The following is a 7,536-nucleotide window of genomic DNA, read 5'->3' as shown; positions in this document are numbered from 1 at the left end:
AAAAAAAAAAAAAAAAAAACATACACGTCACCTTAAAAAACCCGATGCGCCCCTCCACATCTCAACAGGTATACAAAATTATAAATATTTACACCCTTGTCACACTCTATGAAACTGGGAATCCGAGGAGACCAGCCCTGCTGCTGTCGCGGTGGGACCAAGGTGTCCCCCAGGGTAGGAGGGTGGTCAGGACCTGGAGGTTCCCACCGCCTGGAGTCCCAGCATCAGAGCAGACAGGAACAGAACCATGACTTGGGTCCAAAATTTAAAGGAAAAGGGGGAAAAAAAAAACCCTGAAAGTTCTAGAGTTGGTCTTCCTAGGCAGATCTGGGAGGCTGAGTAAGGCTACTGAGGCAGGCGGTGCACGGCAAGGCCCTGCCCCCGCGGAGGCTGGGTCTTGCCTGTGACCAAATTGATTACAAAGAATAAAATAGAAAGTACAGCATACAAAGTAATATCAATTTATTTTTAAGAATATACTTATATTTTAAAAACAGGTCATGTGTGTACGAAAGACTAACAGCATGGCTTACACACACAGCCCAAGTCCACACTGGTAAGCTTTTGAGAATCATTTAATGTGTTAGTAGTATTGGCGCAGGCAGACAGTAAGAATACATAATAGTGCTTTGGGAAGTGCAGGAGTAATGTTTAGGGTAGGTAAAGAAGGAGCCTCATCAGTGGAAGCTATAGTAGGAAAAAATCCCCAGTTGTGACATGTGGAAAGCTGCTCATCTCCACAACAGAAATGGCCCAACCTACCCAGATGGCCTCCCAACTGGGCTGGCAGCTGCAGGGGTAGAAGAACTTGGGCACAGTGGGCACAGGGATAAGAGGACTGGACCCAGAGAAAACTCAAAAGAAACAGAATTCAGACAAGCGTGTGGGTCACTCACACACACCCATAAAGGGATTGCACTGTATAATTTCACAAAGGAGCTCCCAGCCTCCCTGTCACACTTTGTCACTACATCAGACCACCTCAAATGCTGACACACAGACATCCTTATTGAAAGGAAGGCTGTCCTGTGTGGTGAGGACTGGTCTTTTTGTGAGAGCAAAGCTATCATAGCTACATCATTAACTGAACACCCCTAGACAAAAAACAATGTTAATTGCTAATTGCAAGTATACAAGCTAAAATTACTTCATTTCCCATTCCCCAAGGCTGGGTCTAGTCAATCATTTTCTATACAACAGTGATTGTGCTTCAACAAATAGAATCATGGAGTAGACAGCAATAAAAGAGAATAAAGTCATGGCATTTGCAGGTAAATGGATGGCTTTGGAGAAGATAATGCTAAGTGAAGTTAGCCAATCCCAAAAAACAAATGCCGAATGTTTTCTCTGATATAAGGAGGCTGACTCATAATGGGATAGGGAGGGAGAGCATGGGAGGAATAGATGAATTCTAGATAGGCAGAGGGGTGGGAGGGAAAGGGAGGGGGCAGAAGATGAGCAAGGATGGTGGAATGTGTGGACATCATTATCCAAAGTACTACGAATTGGGTGTCAACCTACTTTATATACAGAGATATGAAAAATTGTGGTATATATGTGTAATAAAAATTGAATTGTAAAAAAGTACACATATAATAAAGACATGAATTGGCATGAACATACTTTATATACAAAGATATGAAAAATTGTGTTCTATATGTGTAATAAGAATTGTAATGCATTCCGCTGTCATGTATTTAAAAAAATAAAAACAATTTAAAAAAAAAGAATCATGGAGTAGAGAAAGAAATTAGGTCCTAGACGCTAATATTTGTACTTACTGCTATAAACTAAGTTTTAAGGTATTTCTCGAGTCAAAAATAAAAGCAACTCTCTATGGACCCACTAAACCCATGACAGACTTTGATCTGTCATACTTATTCATGTCTTTAAGTTAAGCCCATGGTAACAGACCCTGTCCAGTGTTTTAAGTGCATCTAAACTGAAGAAAAACTAGAGACAATCCTGCATAATTAAGTCTAGTCTCTGCACAGGAAGCTACAGTGGCTGGCTGGCCTGAATGTTGGTTGCATTGAGGAATAGAGAAGTAGCTTCAGATTTGGAAGCCTTTGAAAGTTCTCACACTCAAGATGCTGCCATTCAGCTCCAGGTTCTCTTTGTTGGCTCCATGCCTACTGGCACAGGGTGTTTTCTTTCCAGAACAAGTGGAACTGACCACTGGCTTGCTGCCAGAAGGAGGAAGTCGAGACACAGGGCAGTGGTAGATTGTCCCCGCAAAGACAGGCCTATGTTCCTATTGGCTGTAGCACTGGACATGATAGCAGTTTTCAGCTTCTGCACTTTGCCCGGCGTGTTGGGAGGCAGAACTTGCTGCTTGCTGGGCATCAGGGAACACTGCCATAGAGCATCTCTGTCTCTGTCTGCTTCTTGTTCTTTAGTTGTCTTTCCTGCTTGGCTCTCTTTTTCTCTAATAGATTCATCTCCCATTGTTCTGCCACATACTCCATGAATTTCTGTCCATTCACCACAAATGTTTTTGATTGCTCCTATTCCCACATTTCAATCCGTGCCTTCAACTCTTCTTTTATCGTAGGGAGCTTTCTCTAGAGCTTGGCTTATTGCTTTCCTTCTCTTAAAAGGTTTCCTTCCCGGTTTGTAAATCGACTTGGATCTGAAGCTTTTCTCCCAAACTCTAAGAAAAGCCTCCAGCTCTCTTCCCACTTTCTGGAAACCTTCAAAGAGTTCTTTATGAACTTCAAAATAGTTTTTTTTTTTTTTTTTTGTCTTTTTAAAAAATTTGTTTTAATTAGTTACACATGACAGTACAATGATCTTGACATATCATACATTTGAATCAGATGGGATATAATTTCTCATTTTTCTGAGTGTACACGTTGCAGAATCACATTGGTCATGCAGTCATGTATATACCCACAGCAATAATAATGTCTATTTTATTCTGCTGTCCTTCCATTTCCCCCTTCCCCTCCCCTCCCATCACTTCTCTCTACCTAATCTAATGTGACCCACTGCCTCTTTTTATTTTTCCCCCTCACATCGTCTTACCTGTATTCTGTATAATGAAGGGGGTCTCCTTCCCTCTTCCGTGTAATTCCCATTCTCCCTCCCTTTCCCTCCCACCTCTCTTCCCTATCTAAAGGTAATTTTCTTCTCATGCTCTTCCCCCCTACCTCATTTTGAGTCACCCCCCCCTTATATCAAAGAAGACATTCGGCATTTGTTTTTTTGAGATTGGCTAACTTCACTTAGCATAATCTGCTCTAATGCCATCCATTTCCCTGCAAATGCCATGATTTTGTTATTTTTTAGTGCTGAGTAATATTCCATTGTGTATAAATGCCACATTATTTTATCCATTCACCCATTGAAGGGCATCTAGGTTAGCTTCACAGTCTAGCTATTGTGAATTGTGCTGCTATAAACTTTGATGTGGCTGTGTCCCTGTAGTATGCTGTTTTTAGGTCTTTTGATTATAGTCCGAAAAGAGGAATAGCTGGGTCAAATGGTAGTTCCATTCCCAGTTTTCCAAGGAACATAATAGTTTCTTAACTGCACAATCTCAGCATCATGTAGTTTGAGCAGGTTTTCAGTGTAGTCCTCAGCATAGTAAGGGGCAAAAACTCATCCCTGCTCCTGGCTATAAAACCACTGGTCCCAATACTGAGCAGCTCCACTTAAATTGCCTCAATCACTTTCTTCATGTTTTGCATTTTCTTCCAGCCAATCAGCTTCTAATTGCAGCGCTTTTCTGACATTGGCTTTTGATCCAGTCATAACCATTGCCACAGCTTCTCTTTCATCTTCAGGTATCTGCAACCTGTCCCAGAGTTCCCAGATTTGAGCACGCAGTCCCTCACACACGGTTTCATTTTGTAGTTTTTGTATTTCCAGCTGCCGCAGCAAATTTTATAGCATTGCAGTTTTCTCCAAAGACAAACTAAAGGCATCTTCATCTTCACATACCACATCTCTTTCAAAGCTTGTGTCTGGTGTGTGATCTAATTCTTCCATACACAGTATGATCTGTCTATGTTGACAAACTCCTCATGCCTAGATACTTTTGTTTCCATCAATGTTGTCACATATTGTCTGACCTGGTTCAGCTCTTCTGAGCTGGGAACAGAAATGCTGTCAATGTCATAGTGGGGCATGCAAAGAATTTCACACAATTTTTTTTTAGTTGTAGATGGACACAATACCTTTATGTTATTTTTATGTGGTGCTGAGGATCAAACCCAGTGCCCTATTCATGCTAGGTGAGCACTCTGCCACTGAGCTACTGCTCCAGCCCCACACAATTCTTGATCTTGTTCTTGAAGTGACTTCAGTTCCTGTTTTCTCTCCTTTTTCCTTTTTTTTTTTTTTCATTTCAATTCTACCTGAGCATGCAAATCTTTTTCTAGTTGATTCTCCCTCCTCCTGAAATCAATGTAACTCACCGCACAGGTGTTCAGATCTTTTGGACAGATGGATATGTTTTTGATAAGCCTCTCCTCAGGCTCTCTTATTCAGCAACCATCATATCCAGGACACCCTTGATATGCTTCTTTACAACCTCAGTTTTTCATAACAACTGGTCCTCTGGAATCCCAATCTATTCCCATATTTTCTGAAGATGATTTAGGGCTTTCTGGAGACATACTATGGACTCCTCTGCCAGTATCTCACTTCTTCACTCCAAGTAGCCCAAGGGAATTGAGACCCCCTACATCCTCCATGAGGGTTCAAGGGCAGCAACCAGCCACACACACTGGAGATCTTGCTCGGGGTAACCACTCCAGGGTAGCACTTTGCAACAGCCATGATGTGCTACCTATAAATGAAAGTAGGTCCTGAAAGTAAAAAGGCTGAACATTTTTCCTCATCCTAAGTAAGAGATAAGCTGAAAATTAATGGCATGGATTTCCCAAGATAGCAGGCTGAAAATAAAGAGAGAGGTGATTCATTAAATTAAATTAGATTAAAGAAAAATGGACTAGATGGGATCTGATGTTTGGTGAAATTGAAATGTCAAGGAATTGACATTGATGCATTCTGTGATGATCCTGTTGGTAACTAAATAACCAAGCAAAAAATTTTAATACTATATTTCTTAGACCAACTGAAATTAAGAATGTCTTCCTCAGTGGAGTTAAGATGGCCCAGGGCAAGAGGAGAGTGGGGAAAACACTGTTAAGCTCTTCAAGGTTTCTCAGACTCTTTAGGTATTATTTCATTTGAGCATTGAGGAAATGAAAATATGTTCTTAGATATATCCTACCACTCAAATTTTTACAGGCTTTCTTTCAAGATACCCACATTCCTAAATACTACAACTTTTTATTGCTGTATGAGATATAATTTGGTTGCTAAAATACTATTGTGGAAATTCTCTCATGTCTTCAGTTAAACAGATTGCTATTTAAATGTCTGCATCTCTCTAAGAGAACACAAACATCCTTAGAAATTAGAGAGATGATATAAATATAGCTACAGAAGCTAACTAATGACCAGAGTCAGGGGTTTTTGTTTGTTTGTTTGTTTGCTTGTTTGTACTGAGGATACAACCCAGAGATGCTCTACCTCTGAGCTACATCCCCTGTCCTTTTTATTTTACTTTTGAGACAGGTTCTCACTAAGTTGCTGAGGCTAGTTTCAAACTTGCCATCCCCTTGCCTCAGCTTCTTGGGTTGCTGGAATTATAGGTGTGCCCTGCTGCACCTGGCCAGAGAATTTTATTTATGTATAATTTGAACATGCAAATTTGAAAATTAAAACAAATGGATGTGGGGGGGAAGGGCGGTACTGAGGATTGAACTCAGGGGTGCTCTGACACTGAACCACATCCCCAGCCCTTTTTATTTTTTATTTCGAGACAGAAAGAAAAAATTGCCTAGGCTGCCCTCCAACTTGAATTCCTCCTGCCTCAACTTCCCAAATTGTTGGGATTATAGGCAGGTGCCACTATGCAGAGCACAGATGGATACTTTCAAAGAAACTATAAGCTATAAAATGGAATCAAGAATCAGTAGAGAACCTGAATAGACCAGCCATTATCTAAGAAAGCAGTTGGTCAAAGATCTCCTTAAAAATACACCAGACTGTGCCAGGTGCATTGGTGCAGGCTTATAATTCTAGCGGCTTGGGTGGCGGATGCAGGAGGATCACAAGTTCAAAGCCAGCCTCAGCAAAAGCGAGGTGCTAAGCAACTCAGTGAGACCCTGTCTCTAAATAAAATGTGAAAGAGGGATGGAAATGTGGCTCAGTGGTCAGTGATTAAGCACCCCTGGGTTCAATCCCTAGTACTAAAAAAAAAAAAAAAAAAAAAAAGTCTGAAAAGACTTTGAGACTTCCACCAAACCATCAAAAAACAGATAAGTCATTTATTATAGAAACTATCCTAGAGTAATGAAAAAAAGATAAAAACTCCCCATTTCATTCCGACACCTACATAATCCCAAAAAACCAGAATGGAAAGTACTCCTCCATCCATCCAGAAATATAAGAAACAAACCCCACTTATTAATGTAAAGAAAAAATCCCAAATACATTATTAGCACAGAATCTAGCAGTAGATTAAGTGAATATTACATCATGAGCAAGAGAGTTTATTCTATAAATACAGGAGTGTTTCAACATTATGAAGTCTATTAATATAAATCACCATACTAAGGAAATAGAAAATAATCAACTTGTGTTGAAAAATGCACTTGACAAAATTAAATACCCGTTAGTAAAATGTCCTTGAGAACTCAGAAGAGAGGAAAATCTTACTTACAGAGCATTTATCACTATTTCATAGCAAGCCTCATACCTAATAGTGAAACATTCGAAGCAAGAAGTCCCTTAAAATCAAGAACAAGAATGCTTACTTCCATCATTACCATTATATTCAAAGTTTTGGTCACTACACTAAAACAGGAAAAGAGACATAAGGTACGTGTAACTAGAAAAGCTGAGACTATTTCAGAGGGTTATAAACTAGTAAATACATAGAATTTCAGTGCTATGTTCGAATAAATGATCTACATTTTAAAAACTAATGGATTAGGGCTGGGGATGTGGCTCAAGCGGTAGCGCGCTCGCCTGGCATGCGTGCGGCCCGGGTTCGATCCTCAGCACCACATACAAAGAAAGATGTTGTGTCCGCCGAAAATTAAAAAAAAAAAAAAATTAAAATTATCTCTCTTAAAAAAAAAAAAAAACAAATAATGGGTGGCTTCTAGTATACCACCACCAGCTGGAAATTGTTAGGGAAAAGGGATCTATTCACAATAACAAAACCATTTTTTTTTATATATATATATATACCAGGGTTTGAACCCAGGGACACTTAACCACTGAGCCACATCCCCAGCACTTTTTTCTGTTTTATTTAGAGACAGGGTCTCACTGCGTTGCTTAGTGTCTCGCATTTGCTGAGGCTGGCTTTGAACTCGTGATCCTCCTGCCTCAGCCTCTCAAGCTGCTGGGATTTCAGGCACGCACCACCACACCAATAAAACCATTTTATTAGTCGAAAACTGTTAAAGACTTGTATGGAGAAAAAAAAAAAAAGTTACATAAAAGAAGATT

The 7,536-nt window shown here is 40.0% G+C and overlaps 1 protein-coding gene and 2 pseudogenes across 1 annotated transcript in view; all 3 read right to left on the bottom strand.

Moving 5' to 3' along the window:
- The window catches only part of Fam214a (family with sequence similarity 214 member A), a 138,548-nt gene that overhangs the window by 113,993 nt on the left and 17,019 nt on the right, over positions 1–7,536 (bottom strand). The gene's annotated exons all lie outside the window — the stretch shown is intronic.
- On the bottom strand, positions 1,690–2,800 carry LOC107137617 (annotated as a pseudogene).
- On the bottom strand, positions 3,401–5,557 carry LOC125613311 (annotated as a pseudogene).

The sequence above is a fragment of the Marmota marmota genome, unplaced genomic scaffold (assembly GCF_001458135.2).
Source record: "Marmota marmota marmota unplaced genomic scaffold, marMar, whole genome shotgun sequence".
NCBI lineage: Eukaryota > Metazoa > Chordata > Mammalia > Rodentia > Sciuridae > Marmota > Marmota marmota.
Note: the sequence above shows the minus strand (reverse complement) of the source record. Positions and strands in the feature narration are given on the sequence as shown.